Raw genomic sequence first — 22654 nt, forward strand, 5'->3', positions numbered from 1 at the left:
CTTTTTTTTCCAGCATGGAATAAACCTATTACTTGATTCTTATGGTTTGTGTGAGAAGCCAGGGTATCAGCTTGTTCCCCCCTCCCACCCCTCTCTGTGTACAGTAGAGCCTCCTGTCCTGACTGGTAGAGCTCATGCAGCTGTGTCTGGAGAGAGAGGGAGAGGGGTGCGGAACCAGAGTACTATTTACATGGAAAATGGGTGATCTCCCCAGCCTGTACGCCCCTTTCACTGTGTGACAGCTGCAATAGTCAGCGGCCTTCCGAAACCCCGCCCTGACCACTCCTGTCCTGCCCCTCACCGCGCACCCCAGCCAGGCGCTCTTCATCCGCCCCCCTGGGGCGATTGCGCTACAATACTAAAAATAAGATGCACTCTGCAGACATTCACAATAGGAACTGTCAGAAGATAGGACACAGCGACTCAGACACACATTGAATGAAAGGGACACTTTAATTTTCTGTATGGCTGGTCCAGCACCCCACGGTGCCCGCGCGCCAGCAGAGAGAGAGAGACACACACACACCAGTTTTCATTGTCAAAAAGTAATTGTTTTTTACTTTTGTACAATTGTTTTTTACATTCCTCTTGTTTAACAGGAATGTTTTGTTCCTGGACAGACTCTTAAACTAGGGGAAAAGATCACCTCCTTCTTTGAAGCATTTCATTGATCTGATCCGGCCATTTGGCTGCAGTGAATGTGAATTCTGTCTGGCATTGCCAGATTGTGAAAAAATAAAAATATTTAAATCAAGATGGGGGGTAAGGGAGTCGTCTCTATGACACTCTCCCATATAAAATTAAGAAAACAAAAACTAAAAATAAGATACAATCTACAGACATTCACAACATAGACATATCTTAAAACATTTACATATAGTGTTAAATTATTACTTTAAAATATACTTTAACTTACTGAAACAGCCAGTTAATAAAATCATTGCAATTTTGTTCTTTGGAGGTGGGGATATTCTAACATCAATCGATTTAAAGACAATCTGTCAAAGTGCAATGACAGATTCTAAAGAAATTAATAACGATATAATTATATTCATGTTCTGCAACACAAGAATAGTATACGCTGTACAATGTCTGTTGATACTGTATGTGTAGGGCTGCTTCACAGCTTCTCATGTCACCTTGCGAGTGGTGCTGTGGTCTAAGTACTGGGTTTGTACATGACTTGTCGGGTGTTCAAATCCAACCAGTGTAGTGACTTTTCTCTTAACAAACATTTCTTTGAAAAAATAAAATAGCAATATTATGGACAATTAATTGTCTTTTTTTATTTCTAAATGTCATTGTTATGGGTTGTTTTTTAAATTACAACCCATAAATAAAGCTGGTACTGTTTAGACTTTTATTTATTTTAAACTGTATTACAGCAGCACAATGTGCTTTTTCACTAAACCTCCTAGAGAAACGAAATGTCTTGCGTTGTACAGCTTTTCAGCTAAATATATAAACGATGCCTATCCTGTTTTCCTCTATCGTATGCTGATCTATTGTAGTGCATTTACCCCGGGCAGCAGCTGAAGAGCGCCCAGCTGGGGTACTCGGTGAGGGGCCGGACAGGAGTGGAAGTGGTCAGGGTGGGGTATAGGAAGGCTGCTTACCAGTGTAGCTGTCCCACAGTGAAATGGGTGTACAGTCTGGGGAGATCACCCTTGGGTGTTTCTCTCTCTCTCTCTCTCTCTCTCCCTCTCTCTCTCTCAATTCAATTCAATTTTTCAATTCAAGGTGCTTTATTAGCATGACTGATGGGTACAATCAGTGTAGCCAGAGCAAATAATGAAATTCACATGAAACAAAAAATAAACGTAATATAAAATCTACAGACATATTACAGACATTTACAACAAAGACATATTATAAAATATTGACATATTCTGTAGATAGAAGGAGCATTATTGGGAGACAGGCTCACTGTTCCTCAGGCTGTGACAGGAGATCATGTACTGGGCTGCCAGTCTCTCTCTCTCTCGGGTTCGCGGGCTGTTTGTGTGTCTCTCTCTGGTCGGGCCGCGGAAGAACTGGCTGGCAGGTGGTGACGGAGAAGAAAATAAAGGCAGCTTTTAACTCCACAAGTCTGAGTTTTTGTGTCCGTCCTGTCCGTACCCGAAATCGTTACACCATCATTCTGTCCATCGAAATCCTGTTTATATGTGACCTTTCAGAAGACCTACAGATGCAGCCATTCAAAATGCACAGTAAAAACCCGTGGTACAGTAACCTACCCACAAGCCACCGCAGGGCACCGCGGTAAGTGATTGGCTGGCCAAAATGACCGACAGGGGCACTCGTGGTGCATTTGTTGGTAGTGAAAAGATTTAATCATTTAATGTCTTTACTGTGCACATTTTAATCCGCTTAGTTTTGAATATTTATATGGAATTTTACCACTAAAGGGAAATTTTAGTAGCTGAGCATAAAAAGAAGAGGAGCATAACGTATCTGAAGGTCATAAACGATATTAATTTAGGAACATAAACATTACTGTATGTACATAAACTGTACTGTGTATGGTTGGTCTTGATAGTTTAAAGAAAAAATACGCACCAGTCTTCCATTTCTCCCTAAACATTTTAAGCATGAAAGTTTTATGAAACGGTACCCAAATATGCGATTGCTGTATAGAATGAATTTTAATTTTAAAAAATTATTTAACACGAAAATTAAGCTGTTTACATCTTCCGCCTGAGAACAGTCACCCGTTGCTACCCAACGCAGAAACACAGCCACTAACTAGCAAAGAGAGGACATTAGCTAGCCAATATGATAAAGAAATAAATGATTATTTTGTTTATTTCTTTTGCACATTTATTTGAACATTTCCATCGATTGTACAAGCACTTGGAAACTGTCCAATCCCTAGTTCATCAGGCATTTTCCCGGTCTGGCGCCGGTCTGTGTCTTCTAGGATAGAATGCCAGCAAACTCTTGTTTTTATGTCCACTATAACAGACAATCTCCTTTGCTTTTAACCGTGTGTTTAATAATTTCCTAAAATGAAAATGATTTACTTTATTTCCCTCACGGGATCAATAAAAGTATCTGTCATCTGTCTAAACTATGGGACAGAATTCTGGGGTCTCCCCATACCAGAGATTATGGTAGGGCTTCAGAATGGTGATTGGCTGACACCATCTGACACCCCTCTGATTGGAGAAAAAAGACATGCTGGTTTGGTATACATACAGTACTGTACCAGGAAGAGGATTTCTTTCTATTCGAAACGTGTATTTTAAAAGTTTAAGAAGTAAAAACCTTACAGCGTACACAGATTTCTAAACTGATCAGGATCGTTATCTTTGTATTATGCATAATAATGTTCACCGCTCTGTCCAGCAAATTAATAATAAACTTTATTTTATATAGCGTTTTAAACGAATAAGTAATTAGATTGCTCATAAACCTAATCACTTGCTTTTTCTTTTTATTAAGGCTCAGATTTCAACTATAGATCGTATTATTAATAACCATAATAACAACCAACCAACAAAAACAACCATATAAACATGATACCAACCAAAAACATAGATAACAACCACAATACAAAATCAAATATATCAAACCATTTTACTCTCGCAAATTCCTCCAATTATCATAATCCCGCCCCTTATGCAAAACCAAACCCTCCTCCCATCCCAGTTTATCCTCTTTATCATAAACAATCCACCTCAATTTTCAACATAAAGCATTACACAAAATCAATACCTCAACACTCCATACTCAACAACGATAATTCACAAACAGCCAGAATATGTAACTCCACATTCCCAAACAGACCTCATTTCCATAGCCCCGCCCCTTATGCAAAACCAACATCCCTCCCCTGTTCTCTCTCTCCCCTGGCGTTTGTAATCGTTTTTATTTTCAAATAAATTTTAGCAAAGTCATGTATTTTAAAAATCTTAAGATTTTTATATTTATGTCTTTATATAGTGGTTTCATTAATGACAAAGGCTAAACTTTCTTGGAAAAATGTCTTTTATGTAAACCATGTTTGCTATTAATTCATTCAGGGCTAAAATATGTTCATTGTCTTCCAATGAAAGAAGGGTTCCTTTCGCCGTAGTCGGGTTGACATTAGAAGCTTGCCACGCCCAGACTGTTACACCAACGCATTAGCATGTTAAAGCGATTTCATTGAGGAGCCTAACTTTCTTAACTAGTAAGTACTGTACTTACTTGGTTTTTGAGGGGGGGGGGGGTGTCTTTCGCTGGAAATCTCGCCTCCTTCTACTTTGAAAATACCTGTGAAACCGGTTTAATTCGTCACAGCCAGCACTCCTGCAGAGAGGGTGGTTGTACTTGCAGTGTATACAGTAGATGGGAAAACTAGAGCCGACCTCTACTCCGCCCACGTGTTATGCTCTTCGTTAATGTCTAAGCTGGAACACATCATTATATCTCATTTTGTATTTCTTAAAAAAAATCGTTTGCCCAGCCTAACAGTATTGTTGTTATTGTTTTTAACCTGTAAAGCGCTTTGAGGAGCCACCTTTAAAGGCGCCATATACAATGAAGTTCATTATTATTACTATTGTTAATTTGCTGGACAGAGAGGTGAACATTATTACGCAAAAGACAAAGATAGCGATTTACATTGCATTGTGCATTGTGCTGCTGTAATACAGTTTTAAATAATTAAAAGTGTGTAACAGTATCTTTATTTATGGGTTTTAAATAAAGGCGATTTAAACGCGATTTAAATCAATAAAAATGTTTATATTGTAATGCCTAGGTGACTATTCATTGTTATTAAAATGACTTAAATTCGATCATGTTGTGATATTTAGAAATATAAATTTGTTTGGTGCAAGCGAGGTTTTAATTAATCTCTGACTCAGGAAACGTTTCATTTTTTCAAAGAAATGTTTGTAAAAAAAAAACAGTGGGATTTGATCACAGACCACGCATCATGGGAGTCAGGAACCTAACCCACAGCACCACCGGCAAGGTCACGTGCAGAGTGCTGAAAAAGCCCTACAGAAACATTATCAACAGACAATGTACTGCGTGTACTATTCTTGTGTTGCGGTACATGAATATAATTATATCATTATTAATTTCTTTAGATACGTGATTCCATATTATATTCCCTTTTAATCAAATTCTAAAAGTATGCTTGTTGACTCCGGTATCACATTAGTTAAAGACTTCGATGCTTAATATTTAGGGAGAAATAGAATACTGGTGTGTATGTTTTCTTTAAAGTACCGAGACCAGCCATATACTGTATGTTTAAGTTCCAAAAATATTATCGTTTATGGCCTTCACACGCGTTACAGTATGCTCCTATTCTTTTTATGCTCAGGTACTAAGATTTCCCTTCAGTGGTAAAATTAGATATGAATATTCAATACTTAAATGGGCACAGTTAAGACATTAAATATACATATACATACTGTATACAGTACAGTTTGCATACGGTAATATGTTTATGTTCCTAAATCAATCTCTTTTATGAGCATGTGAAAGGCATGGTGAATCAATTCTCAAAAATTACTGTACTTTGCATGATTGGAAACAAATGCGTGATTGCGAAATGCTGTGGTGTTACTTTTACAAAGACGGTCAATGAAAAAAAGAATGTGGACCAGGGCAATACTTTGAGTTTACAGCTTGTCCAAGGTCATTAATTATTAATACTATAAGTAATATCTTCGTTAAAGACTTTGATGGCGACAGCTCAAACATGAGAGGTTGAGCTTTATTAGCTCCACCTTGCGGAAATTCTGGATACTATTATTTTACTTGCGGTATTATAGGAGAATTTACGGTAACTTGCGGTAGACTGCGTAAAGCGCACCGCAAAATAATGTGGTATCGCCCGCGCATTTTGAATGGCTGCATCTGTATCTGTTTTCTTCCTAGCACAATTTATGAGCACTCTGTGATTAAATTAATTCTCATTACATTATCATTCTCACTGTTCATAACAAGGAAGATGAATAAACATAAGGTTGTTTAATGACAATCTATTGTATATCTCATGGCTAAATAGTCAAGTCTAGCCAAAAGAGAAAACATGGACTTTATTTAAACTCCAGCGAAAGTATAAATGGTTTTTAATTACCATACTTTTATGGTACATGACTTTGCTAAAATCTATTTAAAAATAAAAATGATTACAAATGGCATGCCTGTAGCTTTTTCACGAAACCTCAAGCCGCGTAGGTGGGCACCTCAAATGTCTTGCCCCCACTGTGACTAGAATATACTGTACACAAAGCACTGAAATCTTTCGAGCAGATGATCAGGTGTTTCGCAGACGTAGGCATAGTACGTAATTCAGGCTTTATGAACTCACATCTGGGATTTGATTAATTAGGGTTATTAATTGAGTTCATCAAGCCTGAATCGAAACCTGTTTTTATAGCTTTTAAAGTCGTGCAATGTCTAAGCAGGAACACATCATTATATCTTATGTATGAAAAATACATAATATAGCACCCAAACAAAACATACAGAATATAGCACCCAGACAAACGCAAACATGTTTTTAATAAAATAATTTTATTCATTCATAATCTAACTCACATAACTCACATTACCGAATGCCCCCCACCCCGTTTAACAATTTTAGGAAGACTAAGGAAGTTGTCATCTGTTGTTGAAGCTCTATGAGCTCAGTGACTTTGAGACCACTTATTATCCCAAGTTATTTAAATCGCCACAAATAAAAAAAAAATAGAGCTGACTGACAAAATTTAAAATGTGGCTGTGTTCTAACTGTGTTTGCGTTTGTCTGGATGCTGATAAAGTAAAAAAAACATTTACTTTTTGACATTGAAAAACTGTGTGTGTGTGTCTCTCTCTCTGTGCTGGTTCGCCGGTGCGGTGGGGTGCTGTACCAGCCGTACAGAAAATTAAAGTGCCCCTTTCCATTCAATGGGTGTCTAAGTCACTGTGTCCTATCTTCTGACAGTCGCTGTTAAAATAAGAGTGTATCTTATTTTTAGTATAAGATATATGAGCTCCACCAGTCAGGACAGGAGGCTCTACTGTACACAGAGAGGGGTGGGAGGGGGAACAAGCCGATACATACTCTTTTTAGTTTGATTAATAGGGAATATAATTTAAAAATATAGTACTAAAAATAAGATACACTCTACAGACATTCACGGCTAATACTTAAGCCAATACTTTAATATTCTTTTCTGTATGTTTATCAATAGTGGGTACTGGCCTAATTCGGCCCTGCACCCATTGTTAGGTGTTTTTCTGTGGGTTTCTGTGGGGTGTTTGTCCCATTGAGTGTAATCCTGATCTGTGAGGGTCACTGAGCCTGTCCTCTCTGGACAGTCAGGTCTGCCTGTGTCCAGTTTCTCTGGCCAGGCTGTGGTGACTGAGTCTGTCAGTAGTGTTGTTATGTTTGTGTGTGTATCCCAGTGGGCAAGGTAGTGTTGTGATTTGGATTGATTGTGATTGGTGTTGCTGTAGCTGTGCTGCCCTGAGACTGGCTGGTGTCAAGACCAGCTGTACTCTGGGATCAGGGCCTAGTGGTGGTATGAATTGTGGCCTCTGTTTCTCAGGTGTTACCAGTGTTTGATTACTCTGTTCTGTATGTTTATCAATAGTGGATACTGGCCTAATTCAGCCCTGCACGCGCTGTTAGCTGTTTTTCTCTGCGCACAGAGGATGTTTCTACAGATTGATTAGAGTTTCTACAGAGTGTACTCCTGGTCTGTGAGGGGACCCCACACTTCACTGCCATATTGAACAATGGGTTGGATTACACTTTCAAATATTTGGAGCCAGATTGTTGTTGGTGGATTGATGTTGAAGAGCCTCCTTCTTATTGCGTAGAAAGCCCTGAGTACCTTCACTGCCAGGTCAAAACTTCCAGATGAGCTGATGGTATATGTGATACAGTATGTGTAATGCCGAGATATGTGTAGCTGGATGAGTGCTCCAATGTGTTGTTTTTAAGTGTGAATTTGTACCTGTTTCCCTGAGGTCTGGCTTTTTTTCTGGAAAACCATAACTCTGGTCTTGTCCAGATTGACTGTCAGTGCCCAGGTCTGACAGTGCTACTCCAGCAGTGCCAGGTTCTGCCACAGCCCCTGTTCTGTGGGCGACAGCAGGACCAGGTCATCTGCATATAGCAGGAACTTGATTTCTGTGTCGTGTAGTGTGAGACCAGGAGCCGCAGACTGTTCCAACATTCCTGCTAATTCGTTGATATACTGTAGATATTAAACTGTGTTGGGCTCAGGCTGCAGCCCTGTCTCACCCCACGGCCCCACGGCCAGTGGTGGTGATGTAATTAATAAATCTTTAATAACCAGTGAAATCCAGGAAACATTCAATGTCCTTTTTGAACTTTGGAAGGGAAACACAGAAAGCCTTAAAACCTGTTAAGTTCCCTAAAGCTTTCTCAGTCAAATATGAAAGTTTACCCACACACCCTGCCCCCTGACCCTGTTTTGCATCAGGGAAGATGAATACAAACCTATTTCCCTTTGAAACTTATCAAAAAAGACACACTCACCAGAGCTTGCACAACTACTGTATAACTAAAAAAAGACCTCTTCACTGTGTGAAAATACAACCTTTATAAGTTTATGCAGGTAAATAATTGCTATTAGGAATGACTTTTTAATCTATCAATGTTAGATTTTAAAAAAAAACACATTGCCCGACGTTAGAAAGCATCTTGCATTACATTGCTTGAAAAATAATTTGATTTCGAGGGACTGGATAAGTAATTCAAGTGTTTTTTAACTTCCTGAAAAACAAGTCATAATTTAACAATATATGTAAAAGTTTTATGATATGTCGCTGTTGAGAATCTCTGTAGAGTGTATCTTGTTTTTAGTTTTGTAACCAAAGGGCCTTGCAGCTCAGTTCAGATTCCCTTCCCCCCACAGAAAGGCAGACAGATGTTTTCACTGTTTATTAGTCGCTATTCAGAGGGAAATGCGGTGACGTCACCGCGCAGCTTTTTTAGCTGAAAAGCTGTACAACGCAAGAATTTTGTTACTCTAGGAGGTTTCATGAAAAAGCTACAGGCGTGCCATTTGTAATCGTTTTTATTTTTAAATACATTTAAGCAAAGTCATGTACCATAAAAGTATGGTAATTAAAAACCATTCATACTTTTGCTGGATTTTAAATAAAGTCAATGTTTTCTCTTTTGGCGAGACTTGACTATTTAGCCATGAGATATACAATAGATTGTCATTAACTTTATGTTTATTCATCTTCCTTGTTATGCACAGTGAGAATGTTAATGTAATGAGAATTAATTTAATCACAGAGTGCTCATAAATTGTGCTAGGAAGAAAACAGATAGGTGTTCTGAAAGGTCACATATAAACAGGATTTTGGTGGACAGAATGATAGTGTAATGATTTCGGGTTCGGATAGGACGGACACAAAAACTCAGACTTGTGGAGTTAAAAACTGCCTTTATTTTCTTCTCCGTCACCACCTACCAGCCAGTTCTCCCGCGGCCCGACCAGAGAGAGACACACAACCAGCCCGCGAGCCCGAGAGAGAGAGAGACTGGCAGCCCAGTATGTGATCTCCTCTCACAGCCTGAGGAACAGTGAGCCTGTCTCCCAATAATGCTCCAGCCGCCTACAGAATATGTCAATATTTTATAATGTCTTTGTTGTAAATGTCTGTAATATGCCTGTAGATTTTATATTACGTTTATTTTTTGTTTCATGTGAATTTCATTATTTGCTCTGGCAACACTGATTGTACCCATCAGTCATGCTAATAAAACACCTTGAATTGAAAAATTGAATTGAATTGAGAGAGAGAGAGGGAGAGAGAGAGAGAGAAACACCCAAGGGCGATCTCCCCAGACTGTACACCCGTTTCACTGTGGGACAGCTGCACTGGTCAGCGGCCTTCCTAAAGCCCGCCCTGACCACTTCCACTCCTGTCCTGCCCCTCACCGAGTACCCCAGCTGGGCGCTTTTCAGCCGCTGCCCGGGGTGAATGCAGTACTATAGATCAGCATACTATAGAGGAAAACAGTATAGGCATCGTTTATATATTTAGCTGAAAATCAGTACAACGCAAGACATTTCGTTTCTCTAGGAGGTTTAGTGAAAAAGCACATTGTGCTGCTGTAATACATTTTAAAATAATTAAAAGTCTAAACAGTATCAGCTTTATTTATGGGTTGTAATATAAAAAACAACCCATAACAATGACAATTTGAAATATAAAAAGTCAATTAATTGTCCATAATATTGCTATTTTATTTTTTCAAAGAAATGTTTGTTAAGAGAAAAGTCACTACACTGGCTGGATTTGAACACCCAACAAGTCATGTATAAATCCAGTACTTAGACCACAGCACCACTCACAAGGTGACATAAGAAGTGGTGAAGCAGCCCTACACATACAGTATCAACAGACATTGTACAGCGTATACTATTCTTGTGTTGCAGAACATGAATATAATTATATCGTTATTAATTTCTTTAGAATCTGTCATTGCACTTTGACAGATTGTCTTTAAATCGATTGATGTCAGAATATCCCCACCTCCAAAGAAGAACAAAATTGCAACGGTTTTATTAACTGGCTGTTTCAGTAAGTTAAAGTATATATTTAAAATAATAATTTAACAATATATGTAAATGTTTTAAGATATGTCTATGTTGTGAATGTCTGTAGATTGTATCTTATTTTAAGTTTTTGTTTTGTTAAATTTATAAAGGAGAGTGTCATAGAGACGACTCCCTTACCCCCCATCTTGATTTAAATATTTTTATTTTTTCGCAATCTGGCAATGCCAGACAGAATTCACATTCGCTGCAGCCAAATGGCCGGATCGGATCAATGAAATGCTTTGAAGAAGGTGGTGCTCTTTTCCCCTAGTTTAAGAGTCTGTCCAGGAACAAAACATTCCTGTTAAACAAGAGGAATGTAAAAAACAAACAATTACTTTTTGACAATGAAAACTGGTGTGTGTGTCTCTCTCTCTCTCTGCTGGCGCGCGGGCACCGTGGGGTGCTGGACCAGCCATACAGAAAATTAAAGTGTCCCTTTCATTCAATGTGTGTCTGAATCGCTGTGTCCTATCTTCTGACAGTTGCTATTGTGAATGTCTGCAGAGTGCATCTTATTTTTAGTATTGTAGAGCATTCGCCCCCGGGGGCGCCTGAAGAGCGCCTGGCTGGGGTGCGTGGTGAGGGGCAGGACAGGAGTGGTCAGGGCGGGGTTTAGGAAGGCCGCTGACTATTGCAGCTGTCACACAGTGAAAGGGGCGTACAGGCTGGGGAGATCACCCGTTTTCCATGTAAATAGTTCCCTGGTTCCACACCCCTCTCCCTCTCTCTCCAGACACAGCTGTATGAGCTCTACCAGTCAGGACAGGAGGCTCTACTGTACACAGAGAGGGGCGGGAGGGGGTAACAAGCTGCCCAGCCGTGTGGTTGAAGCTGATACCCTGGATTCTCTCCAGACACAGCTGAATGAGCTCCTCCAGTCAGGACAGGAGGCTCTACTGTACACAGAGAGGGGAGGGAGGGGGAACAAGCTGATACCCTGGCTTCTCACACAAACCATAAGAATCAAGTAATAGGTTTATTCCATGCTGAAAAAAAGAAGAAAGAAAACACATTCCATAGGAATCAGCGCCTTTATATAGCGCCTTTAAAGGTGGCTTCTCAAAGCGCTTTACAGGATAAAAACAACAATAACAGCAACATCAATAATGTATTCCATTGCACTTTGACAGATCATCTTTAAATCAATTGTTGATTTAAGGTTTGACAGTAAATTTATTTTGTAACGCATACAGCCGTCATTTCTTTATAAAAAATTTAAAAATCGTTTGCGCAGCCTAAAAGGGGGGGTCTGCTCTCAGTGACAGCTGACAATCCTCCATACACTCAAGTGAAAAATTAACAACGCCAATGTAAACGTCGTCTTTACAATTTGTTGATAAAAATGTTAAGTTCTCTAAAGCTTTGTGATAGTTTACCCAGTGAGCTGTGTAAGCATGTGTGGTGACTATTCATTGTTATTAAAAAATGACTTAGATTCTAACATTTTGTGATATTTAGAAATATGAAAAGTCAATTAATTGTCCATAAAAGTGCTATTTTATTTTTTCAAAGAAATGTTTTTTAAAAGTAAAGTTATGGTAGTGGCTGGATTTGAACAGCCAACCTCTTACTTAAAAACCCTAGCATTTAGACCATAGCACTATTCACAAGCTCACATGAGGAGGGGTGAAACAGCCCTACACATACAGTATCAACAGACATTATACAATGTGTAGTATTGTGTTGTAGTACATGAATATAATTATACCGTTATTAATTTCTTTAGATATGCGATTCCATATTATATTCCCTATTAATCAAATTCTAAAAGTATGCTTGTTTGCTCCGGTATTGAGCGTATTCGCAGAAAAGCTTAAAACTACCACTTTTTATACATGTTATTTCACATGTTAGTTAAAGACTTCGATGCTTAAAATGTTTAGGGAGAAATGGAATACTGGTGTGTATTTTTTCTTTAAAGTACCGAGACCAGCCATATACAGTTTACATACTGTAATACTGTATGTTTATGTTCCAAAATTAATATCTTTTATGAGCATGTGAAAGGCATGGTGAATTGGAGATTCTCAAAAATTACTCTACTTTGCTTGATTGGAAACAAATGCCCGATTGTGAAATGCTGTGGTGTTACTTTTACAAAGACAGTCAATGAAAAAAAGAATGTGGACCAGGGCAATACTTTGAGTTTACAGCTTGTCCAAGGTCATTCATTATTAATACTATTAGTAATATCTTCGTTAAAGACTTTGATGGCGACAGCTCAAACGTGAGAGGTTGAGCTTTATTAGCTCCACCTTGCGGAAATTGCGGATACTATTATTTTACTTGCGGTAACATGCGGTATCATGTGGTATTATGGGAGAATATAAGGTAACTTGCGTAAAACCGCGAGAAGCGCACCACAAAATAATGCGCTATGGCCTGCTTGTTTTGAATGGCTGCATAGGTAGGAAAGTCGTGGATGGCCATGATTTTGGTTTAAAGTGGATTAAGAAGCCATGTGTTTTTGTTTTTGGGGAAGAGAATGACTGGGGACTGGGGGTTTCTTAATATTTGTGTTTGAGGGTTAGTAATAGTAGAATTGTTTAAAGTTATATGGACTGGTTTTGTTTGTAAACTGTAAATACATGTTTTTTTTTGTTTGGAGACGGGAATAGTTTACTATTGTTACTTTGTATCGGATTGGGGCATGTGCTGATTTGTATAATGGGCGGAGTTATGGTAATAGAATGGTTTGTTTCTGAATTGTATTGATATGTTTTGGGTTTGATATTTGCCTATGGTGATAATAATAATTGCTTAGACTTACATAGCGCTTTTCTGGACACTTCACTCAAAGCACTTCACAGGTAATGGGGACTCCCCTCCACCAACACCAGTGTGCAGCCCGACATGGATGATGCGACGCAGCCATAGTGCACCAGAATGCTAATCCACACATGAGCTATCAGTGGGAAGGAGAACAGAGTAATGAAGCTAATTAATAATAATAATAATAATAATAATAATTAATTGCTTACACTTACATAGTGCTTTTCGGGACACTTCATTCAAAGCACTGTTACAGGTAATAAGGACTGCCCTCCACCACCACTATACAGCATCCACCTAATTCATGGATGAGGATTATTAGGAGACTATGGTTGAGAAGGGTCAATGGGAAATTTAGCCAGGATGCCGGGGTTACACCCCTACTCTTTTTGAGAAACACCCCAGGGTTTTTAATGACCATAGTCATTAAAGACATCAGTTTTATATCTCATCCAAAGGATGGTGCCTGTTTACAGTATAGTGTCCCCGTCACTATACCACATGGACCACAGGGTAACCCCCCCCTGCTGGTACCACTAACATCTCTTCCAGCAGCAACCTTAAGTGGGTTGCCAGTTGTGAGTTGCAGAGTAATATGGCTGCTGGCTAGTGGTTTGTCTTTTTTGATAACGGTGTAGTTACATGGTTTTATTTTTTGTCTTGTATTCATTAAAAAAAATCTGTTCTTATCAGTTTAATATCTGATACGTCCCCCATCCGGGGACCATATATTAAACGGATTTTTGGAACAGGGAGCTGGATCAGGAGCTTGCTCTGTCCTCTCCACGCATCGGCCCAGTATTGCAGCGCCTCCGGGAACGGTGCACCACCTTCTCTCAGCGGTGAAAAGACAGACGCAGCCAGCCAGCAAGAGAGAGGTACTAGAGCTCCTTCTTCTCGAGTCCTGCCTCTCATCCGTCTGTGTCTCTCTCTCTGTCTCCATTCCCGTCCTCCCTCTGTGCACTTTCTTGCATCTCGACTTTCTCAGCAGTCAGGCAGGCCCCTTTTGAGCGCCCGTGCATTTTCCTTTGCAAAAAATTATTCTTAAGGTATACAGATGCAGCCATTCAAAGTGCGAGGTACAGACACGTACCAGAGGTATGTACCAGAGGTACGGCTATGACGCAAAATACCGCGGTACGTGATTGGTTGATCGACAGGGGCACTCGTGGTCCGTTGGTCGGTCATAGAAAGATTTACAGTAAATGTCTTTACTGTGCCCATTTTAGCATTGAATATTGATATGGAATTTTACCACTGAAGGGAAATCTTAGTACCTGAGCATAAAAAGAGCATACTGTAACACGTGTGAAGGCCATAAACTATATTAATTTTGGAACATAAACATACATTAATTCGCTGGTCTCGGTACTTTAAATAAAAAATACACACCAGTATTCCATTTCTCCCTTAACATTTTAAGCTTCGAAGTCTTTAACTAACGTGATACCGGAGTCAACAAGCATACTTTTAGAATTTGATTAAAAGGGAATATAATATGGAATTGCGTATCTAAAGAAATTAATAACGATATAATTATATTCATGTACCGCAACACAAGAATAGTACACGCTGTACATTCTGTTGATAATGTTTCTGTAGTGCTTTTTCAGCACTCTGCATGTGACCTTGCCAGTGGCGCTGTGGGTTAGGTTCCTGAATCCCCCTGGAATCATGTTTTTTTTTAACAAACATTTCTTTGAAAAAATAAAAAGTTTCCCTGGGTCAGAGATTAAATAAAACCTCACTCGCACCAAACAAATGTATATTTCTAAATATCACAACATGATCGAATTTAAGTCATTTTAATAACAATGAATAGTCACCTATGCGTTACAATATAAACATTTATATTGATTTAAATCGCATTTTGATTTAAATTGCAAACCTGGGTTTAAATATATGTGTTTTTTGATTCACAATCAGACAAATGCAACATAAATTGATATCTTTGTCTTCTAAGTATCTTAATAAACTTTCAGTATAGCTTTCTCCCCGTTTAGATTTATTTTTCTTGGGAACATGGGATTAAACGAGAAAGATTAGATTATAATCGTTTTTATTTTTTAAATACATTTTAGAAAAGTGTAATCTATACTAAAAAGCTGTACACCACCTGCTATAAAGATACATATTGTAATACTTTCATGTTCGGATAGGACAGACACAAGAACTCAGACTTGCGGCGTTAAAGCAAGTTAAAGCCTTGATTTTATATATCACCTTTAAAAGTGGCATCTCAAAGCAAAGTAAATACCCAACACTGATTGTACCCATCTGTCATGCTAATAAAGCACCTTGAATTGAATTGAGAGAGAGAGAGAGGGAGGAGGGCGAGCAAGCGAGCGAGAGAGCACAGCCAGGACAAACAAGCAAATAAGATACACTCCACAGACATTCACAACAGCGACATATCATAAAACATTTGCACATATAGTTAAATTATTATTTGTTTTTCAGGAAGTTAAAAAAACACTTGAATTACTTATCCAGTCTCTTGAAATAAAATAATTTTTCAAGCAATGCAACTAACGTCGGGCAACGTGTTTTTTTTAATCCAACATTGACAGCCACATCTTAAATCTTGTCAGTCAGTTCTTTTTTCTCTATTTGAATTGTGGCGACTCAAACAACCTGGGATAAAAAGTGATCTCAAAGTCACCGAGCTCACAGAGCTTCAACACAGATGACAATTCCCTTAGTCCTTCCTTAGTCTTCCTGAAATTGTCAGATTATGAGTGAATAAAAGCATTTTATTAAAAACTTAATAAAAATTATTTTTTTAATCGTGTATCTAAGGAAATAGCAGTATAACCTTGTTCATGCACAAACAGTGGCATGTTACATTATTAATGTGGGTGCCTCCTCTTGCCAGAAAGCTCTAAATTGCATTTTGAGTGCAGTTTTTGACTTTTTTTAAATTGCAACTCATAAATAAAGCTGATACTGTTTAGACTTTTAATTATTTTAAACTGTATTACAGCAGCACAATGCACAATGCAATGTAAATCGCTATCTTTGTCTTCTGTGTAATAATGTTCACCTCTCTGTCCAGCAAATTAACAATAATAATAATGAAATGTATTGTATATGGTGCCTTTAAAGGTGGCTCCTCAAAGCGCTTTACAGGATAAAAACAATAACAACAATAGTGATAGGCTAGGCAAACGATTTTTTTATAGAAATACAAAATGAGATATAATGGTGTGTTCCGGCTTAGACATTAACGAGTACAACCCCCCTCTCTGCGGGAGTGCTGACTGTGACGAATTAAACCGGTTTCACAGGTATTTTCAAAGTAGAAGGGGGCAAGATTTCCAGCAAAAAACACCTCCCCCCCTCCAAAAGTACAGTACTTGCTAGTTATGAAAGCTAGGCTCCTCAATGAAATCGCTTTAACATGCTTATGTGTATGCGTTGGTGTAACAGTCCGGGCGTGGCAAGCTTCTAATGTCAACCCGACTACGGCGAAAGGAACCCTTCTTTTATTGGAAGACAATGAACATATTCTAGCCTTAAATGAATTAATGGCAAACATGGTTTACATAAAATACATTTTTCCAAGAAAGTTTAGCCTTTGTCACTAATCAAACCACTAAATAAAGACATAAATATAGAAATCTTAAGATTTTTAAAATACATGACTTAGCTAAAATTTATTTAAAAATAAAAACGATTACAAACGCCAGCGGAGAGAGAGAACAGGGGAGGGATGTTGGTTTTGCATAAGGGGCGGGGCTATGGAAATGAGGTCTATTTGGGATTGTTGAGTTACATGTTCTGGCTGTTTGTGAATTATCGTTGTTGAGTATAGAGTGTTGAGGTATTGATGTTGTGTAATGCTTTATGTTGAAAATTGAGCTGGATTTTGTTTATGATAAAGAGGATAAACTGGGATGGGAGGAGGGTTGGGTTTTGCATAAGGGGTGGGGTTATGATAATTGAAGGAATTTGAGAGAGTTTGCGGGCTATTTTTGGTTTGTATTATGAATAATTCCTACAGGATATTGAGATTTGTTGTTGTTTTGTTGAGATTTAACTCCGCAAGTCTGAGTTCTTGTGTCCCTCCTATCCGAGCCCGAAAGTATTACAATATGTATCTTTATAGCAGGTGGTGCTCAGCTTTTTAATAAAGATTACACTTTTCTAAAATGTATTTAAAAAATAAAAACGATTACAATCTAATCTTTCCACGTTTAATCCCATGATCCCAAGAAAAATAAATCCAAATGGGGAGAAAGCTATACTGAAAGTTTATTAAGATACTTAGAAGACAAAGATATCAATTTATGTTGCATTTGTCTGATTGTGAATCAAAAAACTTATATATTTAAACCCACGTTTGCGATTTAAATCAAAATGCGATTTAAATCAATATAAATGTTTATATTGTAACGCATAGGTGACTATTCATTGTTATTAAAATGACTTAAATTCGATCATGTTGTGATATTTAGAAATATAAAAGTCAATTAATTGTCCATAATATTGCTATTCTATTTTTTCAAAGAAATGTCCCAGTACACGAATATAATCATATCGTTATTAATTTCTTTAGATAAGCGATTCCATATTATATTAGCAGAAAAGCTTAAAACTACCACTTTTGTTACACGCTATTTCACGTTAGTTAAAGACTTCGATGCTTAAAATGTTTAGGGAGAAATGGAATACCGGTGTGTATTTTTTCTTTAAAGTACCGATTCCTGGAATCTGACTGGCTGACACCCTTCTGAAGTGGTTCCATAATATCTGGTATACAGAAAAGAAAGCTTTGATAAAAAAGCCTGGATTCTCATGTATCTGATACAAGTATCTTTTAATACAGTCTTTGCTGTGTTCTTGAGGATCCTTGTGATATTTTGAGCTCTGGTTGAATGATAAGTGTCGCAGTTTAAATAATTTTCGTAGTTAGAAATTATGAAACGCTCTGTTAAAAGCAAGGGAGTTTTTATGTCCGTTACAGTAAAAGAAAATGCCTGACAAAGTAGGGCTTGGACAGATTCCAAGTGCTTGTACAAATGTGCTAAAGAAATTATACTTTGAGTTTACAGCTTGTCCAAAGTCATTCATTATTAATACTATTAGTAATATCTTCGGTAAAGGCTTTGATGCATAAATATTTCTGATAAAGGTAGGTTGTGTACTTTTGTCCAAATGAGCAATCTTGCTTTCATAAAATATACCAACTTTTTAATGACTGATGATTAGCATCCTGTAATACACAGTTTATATTTAAAAACTCAAATGCTGTACATGAGAGGTTAAGCTTTATTGGCTCCTCCTGTTTTACAAGGTGATGCCGGATACTTTCTGGCATGACGTCAAATGACGCAATTTACCCCGTGATACTGCGTGATACTGCGACACGCCCACCGGGGGATACCGCGAAATACCCCACCCATTTTGAATGGCTGCATCTGTATATATTATTTTTTTAGGGAGGCAGGTGTGCTGTGGTGTGTATGTCTCTCCTGAGAGAGAGCTGCCCCTTGCCTTTGCCTCCAGGTGCTGACGGTCCACTTTCACTTGCAGCTCGCTCGGCACAGCTGCTGCTGGTGGGAGGGGCCTAAGCTAAAGAGGCTGGTGCCCCCTCCGGCTGCGGTCGTTGACGGGCCTTTGATAGAAGATCAAAGAGCATGGCCCCTGCCCGTGACTGGCAGGCAGGCAGGCAGGAGAGAGGGGGAGTGGAGTCTGGGCGTCAGGCCTCTGGCTGCAGGAAAGCCAGCAGTTGCGTGAATTCTGGGCTCCAGAGGTGTCGGCCTGTGCCGCTGTGCTCCAGCGGAACGTCAGGATGTCTGTCCGCGGCTACAGGGGCATTGTTTCTCAGCCTTTTTGCTTACATGCGAGAGAAGAGAAGGTGACAGGATTCTGAGGATGGAGTTGGGACTAAACCAGGCATCTGGAGGACAAGATGGAGAAGAGGATCTTCCGATGATCACTAGAGCTGTTTTGACCAGGGAAAGACAAGTGAAGAATTCGATTCGTTTTGATTTGAGGAATAAGGAGAAGGACAAGGTTTTTCTGGATCGAGATGTGTTTGTAAAGGAGGTCTTGTTTAATCTTTTTGGCCTCTCTAAGGATGTTATTTTTTGCTTGCAGGATTTTCCTCATAAGGGTTGTTATTATTTAACCTTGTCTAATGAGTTTGTGTGGACTTGTGTCTGGGAGAAGATCGAGTGTTTTAAAGACAAGGATCCTTTGTGCAAATTTTCCATACGCCCTTTGTTTATACATGAACAGGAACCCTAACCCGTTGGTGCCAGAGGAGGACATTGCCACGTTTTTGGGATGGTTTGTGGATTTACAAAGTTCGGGACGAAAACTGCTGGATTTGAAGGGTATATGGATGGGGAAGAGGCAGTATTGGGTTCTCCTTAGGAGAATGGAGAAGTGCTGTATCCTCCAGCTTCTTTTTCGCTGAGAGTCAACAAAGGTTATCTGTTTCATCCTGGACAGCCTGACGAGTGTTGGAGATGTGGGTTGAAGGGTCACAGTGCAGCGGAATGATTAGTGACTTTTTGTAATAGATGTAAGCAAGTGGGTCATGCGATCGAGAACTGTGGGGCTACCTTGACTTGTAACTTGTGTGGGGTGGGGGGACATGTTTACAGGAATTGTCCACAGTGGTTTACACATGGTGTTGTTGAGAGTAAGAAGAAGACTGAGGGGTGTAAGCCTACTGTCTGATTTAGAGAAGAAGTTACTTTGAATGTGGTCAATGCGCTCTCATCAGTTGACATCGACGGTACGGTTTTTTACCTCTGAAGAAGACATGATGGAGTCCACTGTGGAATTCACAGACTGGGGAGATCCATGGGCGAGTGACGGACAGACCTAGTCTTCGTTATCATTTCGACCTGTGAGGAGGAAAAAGAGGAAGCGGAAAAAGGGGAAGGTTAAGTCGAGTTGGAGGACCAAGGACGAGACAGATGTAGATAGTGATACAATTTTGAGGGAATGGTTGACAGATTGTAATATTAAGGGGAGGGAGGAGGTTTTGAATTTGGATGTGCAGAACGAAGCTGATTTTGTTTCTATAGTACATATGCTGATCAGTTTAATGATCTCGTTGTGATAGATCAACATAGAGAAATGATTGAGTTACCTGATGGGATGACGACATTTATGGAAGGGATTGCTGAATGAGGGGTGAAAATAACTCAAATCCCAGCCCCTCCAATTTGAGGTTTTGTTTTTCGTGTTGTAAGGGAACAGGAGTTAATAAATTATGTTGATTTTGATAGTGTGGCTGAGGTTGAGTTCAAGAACTTTAAAGAAGGACGGAAGTGACAGAAGATTAAGGAATAGTCTCTGAATTGTCTAAAGTAATGTTGGAGGGTTTCTGTTTGCAATGTGTAACTCGATGTTTTATTTGGGTTGGGAATGGAAATGTTTGTGTGGTATTTTGCATCCAATTGGAATGTATGCAAATTATATGTTAATAGGGATGGGGAATTTGACTTGGGTTAATAAGGAATGGATTGTGATTTGTTTATTGAAGGTTTGTGACGGTGTCTGATATGGTTTGGTTTGGATTTCGTTAATGGTGCAGTGATATGTACTTCATGTTTTTTGTTTGTTTAATAAAAAAAAATCTATTCTTATCAGTTTATTATCTGATATGTACCCTGTCACAGGACCACATATTAAATGAATTTTTGGAACAGGGTGCTGGATCAGGAGCTTGCTCCATCCTCTCCACGCATCAGGCTGGTATTGCAGCGTCTCTGGGAACCTTCTCTCAGCGGTGAAAAGACAGTCAGCAAGCAAGTGAAGTGGACTGGAGGTCCTTCTACTCGAGTCTCATCTGTCTATGTTTCTCTGTCTCCATTCCTGTCCTCCCTCTGTGCACTTTTTCGCGTCTCGACTTCCTTGGCAAGCAGGCAGGCCCCCCACACCCCTTTGAGCTCCTGTGCGTTTTCCCTCCATAAAACTTAGATGTCTAATAATTTGTTTAGAGAGGCAGGTGTGGTGTTTGTGTCCCTCCCAAGATAGAGCTGCCTCTTCCCTTTGCCCACAGGTGCCGACGGTCTGCTTTCGCTTGCAGCTTGGTCGGCACCCCTGCTGCTGGTGGGAGGGGCCTAAGCTAAGGAGGCCGGCGCCCCCTGCGGCTATGGTCGTGTCGGCCCGATGACAGAAGATCAAAGAGAAGAAGGGTCTGGCAGGCAGGAGAAAGGGGGAGCAGAGTCCGGCCAGGCACTTGCAGGCCAGACTCAAAGAAGTATTACAAAGAGTGGTCTTTTTATGCAGTCAGATCTGTAAAACCTGTCCATAAAAGGGATTAAACATTGGCTGTGAACGTGAAGAGCAGTCAAGCAAGTTCCTGTGATCTGCTCAAAATTGTCGGGGATATAAGTACATCACTCAGCTCCAATCACTGCACATTTCCCCCCTTGAGCAGTCACTACATAGTCCAAGGCTAGTCTATTCCGTATAGCCACTGCCTGTGGGGCTACCTTTTAATCATTTATAGCTTCCAATCCCTTGGAAGTGTCATTTGTTATTTTTTCTAAAGAAGCAGCCATATTAATACATTGCACAGGAACAAGTAATAGGTTTATTCCATGCTGAAAAAAAGAAGAAAGAGAACACAACGTTTCGGCTGTGGAGCCTTCTTCAGGTGTTTATTAATACATTGTCAAGAAAGCTTTAGCTGTATATACATGGAGAAAGTGATTGAAAGCAATGTTCTCTTCAGTAATTCTAGTTTTACTTCTCTTTTCAAAAATAAAGGAATTATGTGATTGTATTTGTACATGAGGCATTATGTATCCTCAATAGCTTCCTGAGCAGACAAGGGTAAGTGTTCTTTTCACGTATGAAGTATGTCCCATTAGGTGTGACATCTGAGGCTAAAGGAAGGCTCATGTTAACTGTGTTAACATGTTCAGCGCGTCAGCAGTCGATGTAGATTAGCCTTTGTTTTATTCAAGTTTGCACCGTTGAAATCACCCGCTATTATGAATGCCCTCTCAGGATGTGTATTCTCGTGTCTGTTAAGGTAAGAGTGTAGTTAATGCAGTGCCTTTGTAAAATTTGCCTGCGGCGGAATATACACCACTGTGAGAACTACTGATGTGAACTCCCTCGGGAGATAGAAAGGGCGACATTTTATTGTTAAATGTTCAAGATGTGTAGAGCAAGATGTTGAAATAATCTCCACATCTGTAAACCAGGAATTGTTTATTGTTGAAGCATACCCCGCTGCCTTTGCTCTTACCCGAATCCGTTGTTCTGTCTTGACGGTGAATAGAAAATCCTCCCGGGAGGATAGGAGAGTTCGGAACAGAGGGGTC

General features: G+C 39.3%; 1 non-coding gene and 1 pseudogene across 1 annotated transcript; both read left to right on the forward strand.

Moving 5' to 3' along the window:
- The first annotated feature begins 14005 nt into the window (after window positions 1-14005).
- LOC138223485 (U2 spliceosomal RNA) lies at window positions 14006-14187 on the forward strand. Its single transcript, XR_011181908.1, has one exon. It is a non-coding gene; the product is annotated as a U2 spliceosomal RNA (small nuclear RNA).
- Window positions 14188-20923: 6736 nt separating this feature from the next.
- LOC138223530 (U2 spliceosomal RNA) lies at window positions 20924-21098 on the forward strand (annotated as a pseudogene).
- Window positions 21099-22654: the final 1556 nt, after the last annotated feature.

This window comes from Lepisosteus oculatus, chromosome 16 (assembly GCF_040954835.1).
Source record: "Lepisosteus oculatus isolate fLepOcu1 chromosome 16, fLepOcu1.hap2, whole genome shotgun sequence".
NCBI classification, from domain to species: domain Eukaryota; kingdom Metazoa; phylum Chordata; class Actinopteri; order Semionotiformes; family Lepisosteidae; genus Lepisosteus; species Lepisosteus oculatus.